Consider the following 19,850-nt stretch of genomic DNA (forward strand, 5'->3'; position numbering starts at 1 on the left):
ACCAAACTACTTCTTTTTAAACCTACTACCAGATCCCCTTCACTTGACTTCTCCATTGTGTCAAATAATGGTACCATTATATCACCTGACTCTACTACCAAATTGCTAGGTGTCACGATTGATAACAATCTCTCCTTCGACCTTCATATCAACAATACCATTAAATCTGTAAACAGGAAACTTGGCTCTCTATATAGAATCAAAACTGTTTTAACTTTCCCTGCAAAAGTGAATCTTGCCCACTCACATCTTATTTCCACACTTCTCTATGCCTCACCTATCTACACTAATCTTAAGAAAAATAATCTCTCTAAACTATCCACCTCCTACAATAACATAGCTAGATTTGTTACTGGAAAACAATTTAGAACCCACCATTGTCAGAATCTGCAACAACTTAACTGGCTTGAACTGACAAACATGTTGCTTCTATCCCAACCTATGTTTGTCCAAAGAGCCTTTTACCAACCTCTTAATACACCTGCTCTTTCTAACCTCTTAAGCCCTTACTCAAACCTGAACTCTCTCCGCTCTTCTAACAAACTGCTAGTTACCTTAACCAAATCTAATAACCTTGCGGGTGATTCCCTTTACGCAAATGCCATTGGGAAACATTGGAATAAACTTCCTCCCGAACTCACTTCAATTGCATCTACCGCTCTGTTTAAACAAAAACTAAAAGTCCACCTTAATAACCACTGGACATGTTCCTGCTCAAAACCTGATTAAAATTTTCTTGACTCTTTCTCCTTCTCTTGGCTATTTGTCTCTCTCTTTCTAGCAATACATATCTCTTCTATCTTGTACTTTGTTTTGCAAAATGTTCTCTCTTTTTCTTGGTCTCTTGCTTTCTCTAATCTTACTTTCTCTAATTGATTCCAAAGATGAAATTATGTTGAACTTTTGGTTTATACCTTTAAATATAATTAGTTTATTCTGGTCTTGAGTAAATACCTACCTCTTTTTTAAATCTGATTGTAAATCTGTTATTATGTATTTGTTGTTTTTGTTGTATCCGTCCTGTCTACATGTGGAGCTTTTCTCCCCGGGCCTCTACTGAAAATGGAAATATATCCAGTTAGACTAGCCCGGTTAACAAATGTAAAATAAAATAAATAATAAAATAATTAAAACGTACATTTTTATAGATTTCTGATATAACAAAATAACCAAATAATAAAAAGTCTTAAGACACATTAGAAATGGCTCCTAATAACTACTCGTATAGAAGATTCTTAAAATATCTTCTAGAGAAGACTTAAATTTTTATAACCCTATAAACACGCAGTTGTATTGTATTACAGGAATCACAACTCTTTGATGACTATACACAAGGTCACTCTAGGATTTGACTGAAACTCTTAAGGGAGAAAAAATAGAGATAGTAATAGGTCAGTGGCATTATCAACAGAGTGTGACAGTAAATACTTTTGATTTAGGTTTCCTTTTACACTTTCATTCATGACATTACAAAACTGACTTGGAAAGATATGACTTCTTACATTACAATTAAAAAGAGCTAGATGTAAGTAATCCAGGTGTAAAAATGACCTGCAGAACCCAATTATTCACTCACTCATCCATGCTTTATACTATTCAGGGTTCTACTCTGCCTCTGACAGCACTCACTGGACACAGTGCAGGCACCTAATCATGGACAGGATACAAATCCAGTACAATATAAATACATGTACACACACACACCTCATCTGGCAGCATGCATTGGATATGCATTAAGAAAGTGGAACACCAAGTAAAGCCTGCTGGGTGTAGAAAGAGGCAAACTGATTCCATACATAATGCACACCAGTCAGGAAATTCAGAAAAATAATCAGAACCCTAAGAGCTGTTATCTACTAGAAACCTGCAGTTTGATCAGATAAACGGTATTTAAATTTAATGGTATAAATCCAAAATATTTAGCTTTTCATTTGTTGATTTCTGCTTGAGCGTGTGTGTGTGTGTAATCATGTGCATGGTTATAGGCAAGAAGGTAAACCGATTCTAGGATTATTTTTAGCAACAATGCAGCACTAAGAGTCAAATACAATGTAATAGTGTGTTAAGTAAAACACATTAGTGGCACTTGCATTAAATTCATGCCTAAATACAGAATGAATGGAAGAAGCTTAGTGAAGACAAATTAAAGTACTAATACTGATGTTTAAGTGTTGAATAAAAATAATTCTAAAGTGGTGATGATATGTGCTCTTTTAGAGCTTATATTGGAGAATAATGTATTTATATTTGAAACAGAGTTCTTCTTACAAAAAGTAGGGGTTGCGATGGGAACGGCTTGTGCGAACACCTACACGAATATTGTATTAGCACAATGGGAAAAGCAGTCAGTGTTAACAGATAAATACTACAAGTCATATGACAAGCTCTACAAACGTTTTGTGGATGACATCTTTCTTGTTTGGCATGCCCCACTGAGCTGCTATTGGAATTTAAACAGTACTTAGAGAGTATGATATCTTTCCTGACATTTGCTATGCGCTATTCTTATGAAAGCATAGATTATTTGGATACAACTGTGAGCAACAATACATTAGGTCAACTTTCTATCAGTATGTTTAGGAAACCCTGTAGAAAGAATAATATACTTCATAAGACAAGTATGCACCCCAGACACATTCAGAGGAATATAGTTAAGAATCGGGTGCTAAGATGTATGAGGCTGCATACGGATACAGAGGGCTTAGAGAAAGCTCTGGATGCACTTTGAGTGGATCAGTTAAATAGAGGGTACAAAATAGGAGATATTTAGCAGGCTATTATAGATGCCAAAGGTAATATGGACAATAGTAGTCGACCCTATTTTTCAGAAAGGATAAAACAACCAATAGTAGAAAGTCATAATGATGAAGTGGATAATATTAGTATGGTCACTCTAAAGTATTTGAGTGACGTGAATAAAGTCTGTGATATTGTGAAAAGAAATTGGCCCATCCTATTAACTGATTCAGATATAGGTAAAGTTGTGGGGCTACAACCTAAATTTGTATTCAAGAACAATAGGTCATTGAAACAGTGTCTATGTTATAAACAGACTCAGATGCATAGAACTATCTCAGATTGGAAGGGCACATTTGCCTGCAGGTCCTGTAAAGCTTGCAAATATATTTGGCCTGTGAGTGTAGTGATGCACCCTAGGACACTGTGTCCTTTTGAATTTACTTTTTATGCTGACTGTTTAACAAAGAATTTTGTTAATTTAGGGAAATGTTGTTCCTGTGATAGTTTTTATGTTGGTAAGACGAATCGGACTTTGAAGGAGAGGATGATGGAACATATAAATGATATTCGTAATGTTAAGATTAATAATGCACTAGCTAAACATGTACATGAGGCAGGGGAAACTCATTACTTTAAGTTTTTACTTTTACAGAGAATTAATGATAGCATAAGAGAGGGAGGTGTGGCTAATGAGTTAAGGTGGATAATAGACTTTAGAGCCAATTTGCCCTGGTCTTAATAATGCTCCCTCCTTAAAACCAGTACTTAAGAAGAGAGGTTTATTGCACTGAATGAATCATGTGACTATGTTTTTAGTTGTGATTGGTCTAACTATTATATTTAAGCTTTTTATTGTAATATGTATTCTGGTCTGAAGAAGCGGGTAACCGTGAAAGCGCTTACCGATCTGTGTGTGTTTTTATTAAACTGATTCGTTTCTCAGCCTTGTAGATGTCTTGCTATTTACAAACTAAAGTCAACCAAGTAAAACATAATTTGACAAAAGAAGTTGCTAAACATATGATAAAACATAATGTGAGAAATTATGTAGTTAAGATATCTGATATGACAATGCTAATGTCAGAGACATAAAAGAGTGGAGAACTTACTTTGCATGACAAAGGAAAATGTTGATAATACATTTCTGGTTTGAGATGGATTCGAAGATGCCAAGGGAATAGCAGGTAAATATTTGAGTATTGCATAAAAAAGTTGATAAGTCTGGACAAGATCAAAGGACTCCATAAAAATATTTCTTTTGTACATGGACATTTCTGCATCATAACTGTATGTAAAGGACAGCTAAAAGCAGAGCACGATGAATAGAAAGGACACATGGGTAACCTACCAGGAAAAGGAATGAAAATAGAAAGGTAAAAAATGGAAGGAAATGGTAAGAGTGCATCCTTTAAAATGGTAGTAGGGTCTGGGCTTACTTAATTAGAATTAGCTCAGGATATCAAAGTAAACAGCAAGGTTAAAATCAGCAGAACAAAGGGCTAACAGAAAATGCACGAGACAGCTAATTTAGCCAATAAGCATACTATCAGATATAACAAAATTTTCTGCAGGTTTTAAAAAATGTATTATTTTATGAGAGATGCACCATAATACACTATTTAATGATTGATTTATTTTACAATTTGATAACAGAGCAAAGGAGCTGGTTGATTGACCCTTTTCATTCATGACCTGAGTGCAATAGTATAACGATACTGCTTAAAGCAGATATGTTTAAAATCTACTGAGCAATATGCATTCATATTAAAAGCAGGATGTTCACATTACACAACCATTTAAATTTTTAGACTTTCTATGCACAAAATCTACTAAAGCTTGCTGCAAGAAGGAATACATACTGTCACTAGCCACACAAGCAATTAACCAATGCCTCCAAAGCAGATGCATTTAGCTTCTTTCTGCAGGTGCTGATGAAATGTTTTTTGAATGTCAACAGTGTTTCTAGTTCTTTTACATCTATATTTAATTGATTCTCTAAAGCAGGTCCTTCTTCCTTATGAAATATTGTTGAGGCATGAACTTTGTCAACGAAACAGCAATCACTTCAAACAATAATATATGGAAAGAGAGTATTTAGTCTTAAATATACTTAGAATGTGCTGTTACTGTCAGGTGGGTACTTTGTCAGGAAGTTAAAGTTATATTTTAAGATCAGGGAATTGTAGTTTTGCACAGTTAATAATGGCTGTTTTGAAGAATGACACGTACAAAGGAAAGTACTTAGGACAGCTAAGTTATTTTTAGAACCACTAAGATTTTCAAACGGACTTTAGCAGTCTATGACACAGGCACAGCTGAAAATAGAAAGTATGCTGAGAGAAAAAAAGCAAAGACTGCAGACATGCATGAAGGGGAAATATATTTGGAACATGCTTATGCACATTAACGTTTTACTTCATAAGTAAAACGAGAAACGTGGTTGAGATTTATTGAGGAAGTGGACATTACAAATCATACTATAGAACTATGAGAAGTGAAAAATACATCATCAAAATTCACAGCCTTAGGTGTTTGTTTGCATATGTCTGTGTTTCTGTTTGTACATATATATAGTATATGCATGAATGTAAGGACAGAAATATAATCTCACACACACGCACACACACACACACACACACACACACACACACACACACACACACACGTGCATATACACACACCCACAATCACACTCACTTGTATAGATTGGTAGCCAGATAAACATACCCATAGACAGTCAAAGACGTATTTTAGGTACCCTCTGCACTTAATGGATACAGAGGTTCACAGATTGTTACTTGTCTAATGACCACTAAGACCCTTACAAGCCTAGCTGTGCACCCCAAACCATTGGTTTCTTGAATATCATGGTTGTCTATATGAGGGGAAATGTTAGCAGGGTGATGTTATTAGGACAATGCTTTTCTTATTGACAGCCTCGCTCCTTAAGGGACATGGGGGCCAGACCGAGGGTAATGAAAGATAAGTTTAAAGGTAGTTATTAAGCATGCAGTCCAGGAGACCATTAAGGAGCCTAGTCCACATTTCAAATCGCTCCCAAGCACTGTCTGGTTAAGTTAGCTGCTCCAGGTGTTACAGTAGGTCAGTTCATTAACAGCTCATATCCTTAAAACTCCATGATAAATGCTGGACAAGATTTTTGCAACCACATATTCCATAGTTTAATACTAGGCTAACTGCCCTTGTGGATCATTTGAAGTCTAGGCAATTATCCCAAAGTCTGCACATTGTATCTGCAAGGTAAACACCGGAACCATTTTAAGTACAACAGTAGAAATGTGCAAAGGTGTGCTGTATGTTGATGTGTTCCTGTGAACTTTATGTATGAATGTTGTTTTTCCATTTCCCTTTAGATGTTGTCAAACGTGCCCAATGCCATACATTTGTCAACCATGCATAATACTTAGGTGTACTTGTGTTACCTGTATTATTTTTAAATATTTCTCTAGAAAATCTCATTGTTGAGCTGTTCTGATTAAATAATATTATTTTAAATTGCTGATTTAACAGTCGTATGCAAAATAAATTTGAAATTTAAATGGACTATCTAATCTGCAAATGATTCTCACATAAAATGATCTGTCTAGTCAACACATTCCAAATAGGAGACCTATATTTCCCAGCTATTATGAAGGTATCGGCATATCAGCAGAAGATAACCATTAACCCCGCTATAGTGATTCATTTTAAATTCTTTTTTTTTTTCACAATTTCTGCATGGTATACTTTACATTCCAGTAGTAAATATCATAATATCTCAGCTAATATTATTTTTTTTAATTTGATGACAATGAGGGAATACAACAGAGCATTAGCAGTTTCAGTATTCATGAATGGCATGCATTTTCTTCTGTGGCAGTGGAAAAGACAGAAACAATTTATTTCAAAGCTTAATTCTGGGATAATTAAACAGTTATTCCTTATACAGCATAAGAATATAAATGTGGGATAAAAAAAAAATGTTGCTGACTTATTACGTCTGGATATGGCCATGGGTCATTATGAGAAAAATTAATATCATTAATGAACTATTACAGAGTGCAAGGATTTTTTACAGCATTTATTAATTTGACCTGTCAGTGGTGCAGTGTAGATTGAACAAAGTCACAATTTTAAGCATTCATTTTATAGCATTGTTTTAAACAAAAAGTGCTGGTTTTGCTTCACCATTAATCTTCTAGGAGGGAACTGTAATTCTTAGCCTTGTTCACAGCACTGTCAAATTGCTTAAAGTTAACAAATTACCTTTAGTTTAAGCCAGCATGAATCCGCTACAACATATCATCACTTTGATAGCTCTGGGTTCTCACTGCACTTGAAGAAATGCACTCCTAAATATGAAAGAAAAAAATGGTCACTTTCTGGTTAGCAATATAGTGTAAAGGTACTTCATGCCAAGGATGTTTGGAATACAGTGTTAAAGTGTTCCTTTCCTTATAGCACTGGTGGTATTCAATTTATTTTGAAGAATTTAAAGCTCAACTTATATATATATATATATATATATATATATATATATTTCATTATCTTAAGCTTAATATATTTTATAAAAAATTTCAGATGAAAAATGCAATATTGTTGATTTAATGGTAGCAAGCTGATAAAATAAAATGCAGTATTTCCTTCTAGAGATCAAAAGGAGTGTTTTTCTTAACACGCAAAAAATGAATTTCCTATTTTTATTTTAAAAAACAAAATTGCTAAGTGAAGTCTGGCAATTTATAACATCACTCAAGATAAGTAACAATTTCTCCCCTGCTTTCATTTTTTGTGACAAGTTGAAGCCAATCATGTCTCTTTTGTACTTTGGCCTCATTTGAAGAAAATGAAGGATTTCATTTAGAACCAGCGTCTTACTTGTATTTGTGACATAAATGGAAAGCTCTGCATATCCCACAAAGTTTTATGTGCCAGGTCATTCATATCCACATGGACCAGTACCATTTAATAGTTGTATTGTTCAGCTTTTGGGTCTTTAGAGCCCTTGGTAGTTCAGAGACAGTGAATCCTAAAAGGCAACTCTGTTACCCTCTACTTATCCGGCTTCGTGAGAGTTGTATTAGTGTGCCTGAAAACAGAGACACCAATCACTAGCACACGTTAGAACTATGCCTAGCAACAGAGAAACCAATCACTAGTACACATGTTAGAAGTGTGCCTAACAACAGAGACACCAGTCACTAGCACACATTAGAAGTGTGCCTAACAGAGATACCCGTCACTATACACATGTTAGAAGTGTGCCTAACAGACACACCACTCACTAGCACACATGTTAGAAGTGTGCCTAACAGAGACACCAGTCACTAATATACACATTAGAAGTGTGCCTAATTGCACTAGATTTGGTGTGGTTATCTGGTGACTCTTCACTGTCCAAGTGCTATTAGATTTTGTAGGGTTTGATTTATGCTGAGCCCTAGAGTTAAAAGGTCTTGAGGCATAAGCAGATACTTTTAAATCCATCAACATTTGATAGTTTACTATCTATGTGTGTGGAATGCATTGGTGGTGCGTGTTGCTCACATTATGTTTATTTGCAAGAGGGAAGCATCCAGCCTTGCTAGGTACTTGCATCTCACATGTAGATATCTATGAGCTAAACAATAATTCATCGTCTGTAAACATTAGGAAAGTGTTAACACTGCCTGAGTAGTTGAAGGGTTAGGAGACTGGCAAGGAAGGTAAAAAAGCTGGCTGATCTTTCACTATAGTCCAGGAACAGAGTAATTTATTAGCAGGTATCTTATATGTGAAGTGTTAAAAGGGATGCATAATATTATCCAGATGTAGCTTAAGAATGCAATTATAAATATCTCATGGCTGTAGTGTAAGAGGGGAAAAAGTAATAAAGGTGAGATGGACAGGAACAGTTCAGATATTTAAGTACTGTGATCAAATTTGATTAATAGTGTGGATATACAGCTACAGTCCCTTACTGTGGGCGATAATGAGTTTGTTTGCAGGAATTTAACACTGGAAGTATCTGTATCTATCTAGTACAGTGTTGCATAATGCCTTATGAAACAAAGCCCAGTGTTGCTTATCCCAGCATGGAAAATGAAAGGAAATAGTAGTAAGTTAGGAATTCAAAATGCCTATCAGAATCTGACAGAAGCTCATTTCTCTGACACAGAACTACTGCCACTGTCTTTGAAACTAACACTTGACCAAAAAGAAGGTGGAAATCTTACAAGACAGAAGAAAAGCACAGGGAAACACTAAATCAGATACCAGAAGCACCTTAGTAATGCGATAATATCTAGGCTACTATGTAAACACAGCATAATTTTTTTTAAACAAACTATAAATGAATTATAATAAAACAGAATAAAAATATCACATACTCTGTAAATCATTAACTATTACTGCATCAAAAAGTTAGTGTTTAATACTAAGGACAATGATAGTTAAAACAATGTTGCCAGAGTCTGTTTTTATATATGTCATAGTTATGCAATGTTTTTGTTTTACTTGGCAGTGTTGTATTTTAAATAATTAGTTGTTTAAAGGGACATTGTTTTCTTCTAGTACTCTTTCCTGCATGTATGATAAATTTGCCATTGCACGGTGGGATGGGGTATAAATTAGTTTCACCTGGTCATATTCCTTCTTTTTTTTATTGTCACTTCTTTCTGTTGAAAAAGAGGCATTAAACTGGATTTTCAAGTATTTGGAGTACCTGCTTTAACAAAACTACTATAGCAATAACCCACGCCTGGGTGTGGGTAATGCTAAATTTACCCACGGTTGGCGTGGTTTGGTCCCGAAGCCGAGGAAAAGCCAACCGTGGAATTTAACATTACCACCAGAAGTGGTTATTATATATATGACATTATTTAAGAAAAGAAACTGTTACTTTTCTTAAATAATGGCATAATATAATGCCTGTTTACTGCCCTTCCGCAGATGTCTGGCATCGCGGCAGTTCTGATGTACTGCGGCGCCTGCGCGGTACATCAGAGCTTGAGCAAAAGCAACGGAGAAAGCAAGATCTCCGTTGCTTTTTAGTCTCGCTGTGTTAAATGAGTTTAACATAGCGAGACAGTTTTAAAATAAGCAACGGACATCTCCGTTGCTTATTTTAAAGCTGTCTCGCTATGTTAAACCCATTTAACATAGCGAGACAGTGTTTAAAAAAAACGAGTTATACTAATGGAAAAAAGTCCGGGCGACCGGACTTTTTCCATTAGTATAACTCGATTTACAACGGGCACGCTGGCCAATCAGCGTGCACGTTTTGGGGGGATCATGGTATAATATATAATTAAAACTACCTAATGGGCAATCGTTAATGAGAACAACAACCTCAAAGTGTGCTCTGCAGTATGAACTGCAGGGCATTTTTTGCAAAACCCTCATCTGACAATTGTGTTTCAAAACTTTGGGTATGGACATTTGTTTTGTGGCTGTGTAATATTTTTTGACAGACTTGTATTGCAGAGTGTAAATAATTTTTGTTTTGCACATGGTACAAGACATTTTGGGTATTGGTGCCAAATCAGAGTGTACACTCTGGATAACTACATAAATTACCAACAGACCTCTCAGCATTGTCAGTGTGTTTTAATTTTATACAGTGGTATTTGTTGTAAAGAAACATCTTACATTTTAACAAAAACACACTATTTCTCTGGGCACTAACAGAAGAGAGCAATTATGGTGCTGTAATTTACTCTGCAAAGCACAACCTTGACACTAAAGACACATTTACAGTACAAGAAGTAACCACAGTTTGTATCATTGAAGGTGTGGCAATAAAAGTTCATATTCAGATAGTCTAGTGAAAAGCATGGTGGAGCAAAACTAAATGAAAACATTACTGTTCTCCTCTGTCTTAATTTTCTTAATGTTATTTAGTGAAATAAGGCCATAAACTGACATAAAAATACTGAATCCCTGCATTTCCCATTCAAGGTTACCTCCTACCGGAAGTATGAGTATTTTCAGATCCATACATGACAAGACAACACAAAATAAAACCCCCTAGGGTTTGTGTTCCCTACAAGAAATACCAATATATTGTTGACACACTTTATTAAAAACCCTGAATATTACTGGAGAATGAATATGATACTGCTCGATAAAAGAAATTCATTTACTTGAGAAAATACTTTTTTGCCCTGTATGCATTTATTTCATGAATTTTCTGCCTCTGAGTACTCATTCAGTAACTTTTTTTATCTTCAGTGCTTTTCACAAATATGTAAACAGAACTCCTCCTGTTTTGTTGCTTAACAAATACTGAATATGTTTAATCCCTCCCCCCTCTCTACTTTTCCAACTTCTGTTTCTTTAGCACTGCTGTATAACCAAAACATTTGTTTGTGAGCCAAGATACTGAGCCATGAGATATTGTCTGTGAGCTTGATAAACAATGCAAGGTCAAATGGTGTGGTACTGAAACCTTTTCTTAATGAGAACTGTACACAAGCAATGCACTGGTTCACAACACTAATAGTACGGGTTTTAATTTGCATGGTAGGTCACAGCTATGCAGGCAGTGCAGTGCAAATTGTCTTTGAATCCTGACATCCTTCTCATAACCACTAATCAAGGCTTTATGTGCTACATGTCTATGAATGCCACCAATCATGCTCTGCATTCACTGGACAGTGTTGTTTCTTAAATCATTTTTTTTTCAAGGAACACAAAAATGGGTAGAACATTATATCATTCTACTGACAGCAAAACTGCTGAATGCATTTTTCATATAAAAGAATGCTTAATCAAAATATTTATACATGTATATGTTTTGTTTCCTGGGCTGGGATAGCATAGTGTGGCATTAGTCTTTCTATCAAGTTTTATTACTGTCAGGGATGCCTTGTTTGGGGAGTTCTAATATTCCCTCTTCTGCCCAAATGGTGTTTCTCATGACTTTTTATCCCACATCCAAGAAACGTGTAGATGAAATGACAAATCTCAGATTGCCTCTAGTTGACATGAGCAGTATGCTTGTGAGTCCATACCATGTGAAGTATTCATGTGAGTGCACGCCACAAGCATTATGCATGTTAGTGCATGCTACAAACAGTATGTATGTTAGAGCGTGCTATGAGCAGTATGCATGTGAGTGTATGCCACAAGCAGTATGATGTGAGTATATGCCACAAGCAGTATGCATGTTAGTGTGTGCTACAAGCAGTATGCATGTGAGTGTATGCCACAAGCAGTATGCATGTGAGTGCGTGCTACGAGCAGTATGCATGTGAGTGTATGCCACAAGCAGTATGTATGTTAGTGCGTGCTATGAGCAGTATGCATGTGAGCGTATGCCACAAGCAGTATGCATCTTAGTGAGTGCTACGAGCAGTATGCATGTGTGTATGCCACAGGCATTATCCATGTGAGTGTATGCCACAAGCAGTATGTATGTTAGAGCATGCTACGAGCAGTGTGCATGTGACTGTATGCCACAAACAGTATGTATGAATGTTAGTGCGTGTTACAAGCAGTATGCATGTGAGTGTATGCCACAAGCAGTATGCATGTGAGTGTATGCCACAAGCAGTATGCATGTGAGTGTATGCCACAAGCAGTATGTATGTTAGTGTGTGTTACGAGCAGTATGCATGTGAGTGTATGCCACAGGCAGTATGCATGAGGGCGCATGCCATCAGAGATCAACTCCTGCTTTGTACACACTACTTTCCAAGATAGGATTTGGCTCTATAAAACTTAATGGATAGATGGGTAACTGGATAGGTGAAGAGAATATTATTGCTGGATGCTTTATGACAAATACTTAACTTCTGATTATAGAACATTATTTTTTTTTAGTAGATGATCCATTAACCATACTTTCATAAAGCTATACCAGCTCAAAAGTGATCATGTGCCATCTCTTGTAAAAAAAAAAAAAAAAAAAAAAAAACGAACTTAGTTAGCAAGTATATGTGGTGTTCAAAATAAGAATTGTGTGTGAAGCTGTAATAAGTAGGTATGGCTTGAGCAAAAAATGTATTTCTCAAAGAAAATAAACTGAATTTTTTCATGAACCAAAGGTACTACATTAGAAGCAGACTTCATTCTAATTCTTAAAAAAAAACATGTCAAAGAATATAAGTCACTACGAGTTACGAGTGTTTTTCATATGTTAAGTTATTATCTGTTTAGAAAGGTTTCCAAATCAAATGTAAAGTCTTTTGGCGACATCATTTCAAGAAAGAAAAGCTACTTGCTTCTCAGACTACATTGTACCAGAATCATTGTGTTTTACAGTATGTAGAGAGATTATTATCTGGTAATCTAACTTACTGGTTATCAGTAGTACTTTAACTACTTTTAAGACTTATTATTAGCATCTGTTTAGTATGATTACTGTTTTTAGTTTGTATTGTTTCTTAAACGTAGTGCTTAAATATGAAAGACAGGTCTATACTTGGCCATGCAAAAATTGTTCCCCTTAAGCCTAATTTTATGTAATTTTTAACAGGCTCTATGGAACATAGATAACAGTATTAACTTTCAGATGACAGAATCGGTCCTGCTAGTATGTGAATGAGAAGCTGAGATCTTAGTCTGACCTGAAAATACAATTTGACACTTATTTAGTTACACATGTCCAGGTTGACCTTCTAGCTTTACCTCAAAATGCTTTAGTGACCAATTTGTTTCTGAGGAGTAGGAGACCTAAAGCACATGTATGCCTATTATAGCGAAAGGTGGAGCTGGAGTAGTGTTGTCATCTGTGGTGATGATTGTTTTTGTTCTTATTAACACATTGCATCACTTGCCATGTCTGTGATAATGACTACTACACACGTGCATCTATAGAAGCATACATGTTCCCACAAATGCAGTCTCTAGCTGTGGTGTAACTTATGCACCACTAAATATAGACAGTTTGCAGTCTTGCCATAGATAAATAGAAACCTTCTTTCCAGTTTGTTGAGCCTGCTTTTAGTTATGCAAGTTTCTATTTATCGATAAAAAAACCCTAACTAAAAAAAACACGCAATTGTTTTCTTTTCCTCAAGTTTAATATTTCCTTTTTCTCAAGCTGCATGGATATTGTTTACTAGTAATCTATTTTTACTGCAAGAAAAGAAGAAAAAAACTTTAAAAGTTTTATGCTGCTTAATCCACGAACACATCAAGGTTCTTTTTATAACTATCATGGGAATCGAACATTAGAGCATCTCCTGTGAGGTAATTTACTGTGCTGCTTTCTGAGATATATTTTTTTTTTTTTTAAGGGTTTCTGAACCTACTTTTATCAATATGGGTTTTTTAAAATTGTACATTCCTTCTTCTTCTTCTAATAGAGTCACAGAGGATGTTCATATCCCAGAGAGCTTTGGAGATAAAACTCATTGCTTCCTTCTCTAGGTTTCTAAAAAGATAAGTAACAGCAGATAAGAACATTTAATCATGCATACATTTACAGAGAAACTTTAATTGTGATAATGACATTCATTCACAGTTTAAAAACTAAACAGTATTTCCCCAAAACTTAAAATCAATTTCTTTAGATTGTTCTGACTGTTTAGTTAGATATACCAGTGTAATCTCAACCTGGTCCTGTAAGTTTTTGCTTGCATGACGGTAACTTTTTTTCTGCAGTCGCATTGCTATTACATAAATCATGCTTTAAATACTGTTCTTTCTCACAGAAAAAAAAAATATTTATCACTATAAAATATGCTGTACTACATAATTTTAAATGGTTTCCTTTTCAGATCAGAAGTTAAACTATGCCAAAAATAGACTAATCCCTAATTGTTAATTATAGTCACTTGAACCTGCAGTAGACAATGATATATATTTGACTATGAAAATTAAAAAAAAAATAAGCCTCCTTAAAAAGAAATGTAGATTGTGCAGAGGCCATAATGGCAACATGGCAATAGATATCTATTAACATTTTCTTACTGTTTACAAATGTGGTTCACAATTACTGAAATAAACAATTAATGAAATAAACAAAGAATATACTTATAGGTCCATAGGTAAGTACTAAGCTAGCTTCCCTTGCATGCCATTTTAAGCCTAGCTAATTTCACTGTTTGTGCTCAACCTGGCCTATCCTATTTGGTTATAGACTGGCCTTAGCCATTCCATGGCCAATAATTATATATTACCTGTAATAAGAATAATTGGGATCACATCATAGTTATTTTGAGGGGACCCATGCATGGTATAAAGCATTTAGGAATGGTCTCTGTCCATTAGTCCTGAGGTACATTTTCTGTTTCCCAGCGCTAGATCTGCGTTGTGTTTGAATGTGGACACAAATGAACTTTGTTTTATGTGGATGGGGAGTTTGTTCAACAGCAGCCTCTGCGAGATATACCTGTCCCTTCAGAACTTTTTGTTGATGTCTGAAAGGTTTAGATCCCCAAGACCAAGTATATCTATGCCATTTGACTTGATTATATGCAGCAAATTCATCAGTAATGGGTCAGAGGATGCCTTTGTATGGCAGACACAGGTGACCTCTTAGAAGTCTGTAGGATACTGAGTATAAACAAAGAGCTTTGAATTGGTCCATTTAGGACATGGTGAATAGGACTTGTATCCTTTTAGTAAGGTATCTCTGTAGGGATTCCACAGATATTTTATATACATATCAAATATTTCAGTATGTACTTTCTTGTTTATGACATAGCTCTCACTTCCAAAATGTGAAACATTATTTGTCATAATATGGAACAAATGGGCAAATTGTAGAACAATTGTTAGAAAACTGCTGGCAACTTCAACTTGGAAATTAACAGCATAAAGTGTGCTGCTTTATACTTTTAAAAATTTGTTTTGATGAATAAATGATTCAGTATTATTTTCCATGAATGTTACTTAAAAATGTCTTAATAATGTGTGTGTGACATACCCTTTCAATGTTGAACAGGATGGAACATGGACTTTTTATAATTTGAATGAATAATGTTACTTATAATGAGGCACAGTTGAAAGGTGTGGAGTCGGATGAAAGTATGCATGAGAAAATATAACAATTCAGCATAAGATTTTAGTAGCACAAAACATTAATGGAAAACAAAATAATGATTTGTACTTTTGACCATAACATTAGTTCCATGGATAATATAATTTTCATTGATGATGTAACCAATCAAAGTCATCTCTTCAGGCATCTCCAAAAACAGTTCAACCTTCTTCTCTATCTGCGTAAAATGTTCTAGCAAGAGTTTAATATACTTACAACTAGTGTTCAAGTTAATTTCCTGTCATTTTGTCAGCAAGTCCAGATACGTATTCCCATACGAGGGCATACATTTAACATGCAATCCTTTAGGTACTATATTGTAATGCAGACATACTTCTAAGTGAAAGCACTGCCACTGTATCCTCTTAAGTTTGAAGGCTACTGCTTCCACTTGTTTGTATACAACATTAAACTGTAAAAATGATACATTTGGAGGGTCATTAAGATGTTCCAAAGATGTGAAGTTCAACTGTAATAGTGGATTACTGTTCTTATTGCATGAAAACATCTCTTTAACAGTATAGTTCTCATTCTCACTTCTATTAGGCATAGTCATCTCTCTTTCAGAGATATATCCTAACCCTAGACAGGGGAAGTTGAAAGAGTTTACTGAACTGGAAGAAGCCAGATGGAGAGCTGATTTAAGGGCTGATCGAGAACCAGGACTGAATGAAATAATTCCCCTGAAGCCAATGCTGAGTAGGCGTGACCTCAGGAGATGATTTTGATTGGTTACATCTTGTCTATATAATACCCAATGGGATGTGGCTTAATATAGATCTGAAGAAGGCCGAAGCCAAAAGCGATAGTTGCATCTTGTTTTTATATATATATATTAATATATATATATATATATATATATATATATATATATATATATATATATATATATATAAAGTTTCTGCTGTGTTTTCATCACTTTCCTTTGTTTTGGATTTTTGGATTTATTGTTTACAGTGAGTGTTCACTGATTAGACTTGTTTTTTTTTTTGTTCCCTGATATATTAAAATACCCTGTGATAGTTATATTAATATCTCACAAACAGACAATTTCAAGTAATTAGGTTCATAGGTTGATAATAGGCTATTAGCCCTAGGGCATTTATTAGCCTAGCCAGTGTGTGTTTGGCTTTCACCACCCTTTTAGATTAGTTGACTGTGCCTCTGTATAGTAGGTCTCAGAAGGTAGCCCTTTTAAGGTTAGTTTACTGTACCTCTGTCTAGCAGGGACACAGAAGAGATCCCAGGGGTAAACTTATGATCTCCCATCCACTCGTCAAGATTTCTCTTGAAGAGGGTCAGTGAGGGGCTCTGCCTAACATGGATTGGGATTTTGTTCCAGAGTGAGGGGAGCCTCTTGGATATGAATCTGTCCCTCTAGAATGTCCTATTTATTTCTGTTCTGAGGTTCAAGTCCCTGGAGCGTGTTGCTCTAAGGGATTTGGATTTCCTGAGGTGAAGCATGTCCATTAATTCTGGGTTGGACATGGCTTTATAAGTCAGACAGATCGCCTCTGAGTAAGCGGTACGCAAATAAGTAGAGCTGGAGTTTCTTTAGCCGAACTGCATACGGCATCTGTTTGAACCCCTTGATCTTCTTGGTGAGATACTTTTGGGGTCTTTCCAGTTGCTGAAGGTGTCGGGTAAGGTACATCCCAAACGGGGCATTGTACTCAATTATGGGCCTGATAAGTGATGAGTAGAGGGGCACAATGACCTCTCGATCTAGATGTGAACCCTTTCATGATAAGGTGGGCTATATAGAAAGTCTTTCTAACCACTTTGGCAATGTGATTGTCAAAGGAGAGATTGCTATCTACTTGGGTCCCCAAGTCCCTAATTACTTCTTCCGTACTTAATGGATTACCACCTATGTGGTAATTTGTGGGCACTTTGTTTTTCCCAAAGGGGATGACTATGCACTTTTTGGCATTTAGCTTTAGGCCATGGCTCTGGCACCAGTTATCCGTCTCTGTGAGACCCTTTTGGAGGATGCTTGTGTCAGCCAGAGAGTCCATTACAGCACCCAGTTTGCAGTCATCTGCGAACTTGGTCAGCCATAGTCTACCCGTGTTAGCCTGTACCTCGAAAAAATATATGCCGAACAAGCGAGGTCCCAGGACTGAGCCTTGTGCGACACCACTTGTAACTGGTTTAGAGTCTGACATGGCACCTGCTATTCTGACCATGTGGGTTTTATCCCTGAGCCAGTTTGCAACCCATCTTGTGACATAGGGGTTGATATTTAAGCTGGTGAGCTTATTTATGATGCCCGAGTGGGGTATTGTGTCGAAGGCTTTTGCGAGTTCCAGGTAGGCTGTGTGGACTACCGTCCCTTCATCTATGGCTTTGGTAACTGTTTCAAAGAAGTCGACCAGGTTCAAGAGGCAAGATCTGCCCTTAAAAAAGCCGAATTGGGTAGGATCCAGTGTCTGGAGGTTCCCAATGTCTTTGTTTATGATTTCCATGATGATACGCTCCATAGCTTTGCAGACCAGGCTAGTCAGTCTTATAGGACGATAGTTTCTGAGGTCTGTTGTGGCACCACCTTTGTGGAGTGGGACCACTGTTGCTGTATGCCATTCCTTGGGTACATATCCTGTAGTAAGGCTGAGACTGAACAGTGACTTTATATGAGGGTTTAGTTCTTCTTGGAGCTCGTGTAAGATACAGCCCGGGACACTGTCTGGTCCCATTGATGCTGTGTTTTTTGCTTTGAAGAGGGCAGCTCTCACCTGTGCATCTGTGATCTGAGGAAGGCTACACTCTGTTGGGATAGACATTTGCTCTTCTGGGGGGGGGGGGGGGGAGAAGTTTGCACTGAACCTTTCTGCCAGGATGTTGGCAATGTCTGTGGGTTCACTGTATTTTTTGTCATTTTGCACTAACTCAAAGCATATCTGGGAGTTGCCTCCCAGGTTTCTGACAAAACTAAAGGCGGCCTTGTGATTATCTTTAGTGTCTTGCGCAATTTTTCTTTCAAAGCTGGCCTTAGATGATTTTATGAGGGATCGTAGTTTCTTGCTAGTACTGATCAGTGACGCCTTCCCTTTTTGGGATTTTGCTCTGTCATGTAGTAGCTTACATTCCTCAAGGCATTTATAGTGTGCCTTCTTCCACTAATCTGTACACCAGCTTACTTAAGGATCACTTTAGTAACCTTTCTGTAATCCAGTACACTGATACTAATGGTCTTTGCTCAGCTAAAAGTGAAGACTTTCCAGAGATACACTTACAGGCATGTTTCTTTATATTGGAAAATTGAATAAGTGGCTTATCTCTCACACAGAATCTAGTTTTCTGCACTTTGCTGAAGTTTCACTATAATCATATACATACATACACACACACACACACACACACACACACACACACACACACACACACACACACACACACACACACACACACACTCCCAAATTACTAGGTACTGCTATTAGTGATGATAGTAATCATTCTAATGTATGATCTTTTTTTATGTTGAGAATTCTAATACTACACTATCCTTTTAAGCATATATTATTACCACTGCTAGGAAATGCCACCATTACCCTAACAGATATTATGTTGCTCAAACTTCTTAAACTAAACTGGCAGCATCTGCCTTGCATCCCAGACTAGTTTGTGGTTGCGCTATCTACATGCCAGCACAGGCTTATCTCCTTTCAAAACGAGATCAATCATACCACAAATATGCAAATGTTATTTTGCCTTTGCCCCTTGGAAACGCTACTGCAAATTCTGAATAGTACTATAATGAACGATGTTTATACATCATCTAAATTAATACTCAATAAACTCTGCATACCCGTTTCTGTGCACCAAACAACCTGTCCTTCAGATCACTGCATAGGCTTATTACCACCCCTTTGTAATTCTCAGATCATTGGATACCTCTTCATCAAACGTAATTATAAGCCAAAACACTTATGGTAATGCCCTGTTTAGGAAATGGTTTTGACTATTGGAGTGGTGCAGCATGGGGTGTAGGGGGGAGTATGTTTGGGGTAAGATGGCTTGGGGGTTGGTTATAAGGATTTGGGGTTTACAAGTAAGGTAGAATTATAACAATACAATTCACAATCACTCAGCGGTCTTTAAGAAATAACCAAGTAGGGAACTGCAACACGCTGTCGTACCA

General features: G+C 36.4%; 1 long non-coding RNA gene across 1 annotated transcript in view; it reads right to left on the bottom strand.

Annotated features, from left to right (window-relative positions):
- Nucleotides 1–19,850, bottom strand: part of LOC122790354 — a 500,167-nt gene that overhangs the window by 178,682 nt on the left and 301,635 nt on the right. The window contains exon 4 of the long non-coding RNA XR_006363001.1: nucleotides 7,006–7,091. This is a non-coding gene — a long non-coding RNA (uncharacterized LOC122790354). The remainder of the gene's footprint in view (nucleotides 1–7,005; nucleotides 7,092–19,850) is intronic.

This window comes from Protopterus annectens, chromosome 16.part0 (genome assembly GCF_019279795.1).
Source record: "Protopterus annectens isolate FY-2018-M chromosome 16.part0, PAN1.0, whole genome shotgun sequence".
Taxonomy (NCBI): domain Eukaryota; kingdom Metazoa; phylum Chordata; order Ceratodontiformes; family Protopteridae; genus Protopterus; species Protopterus annectens.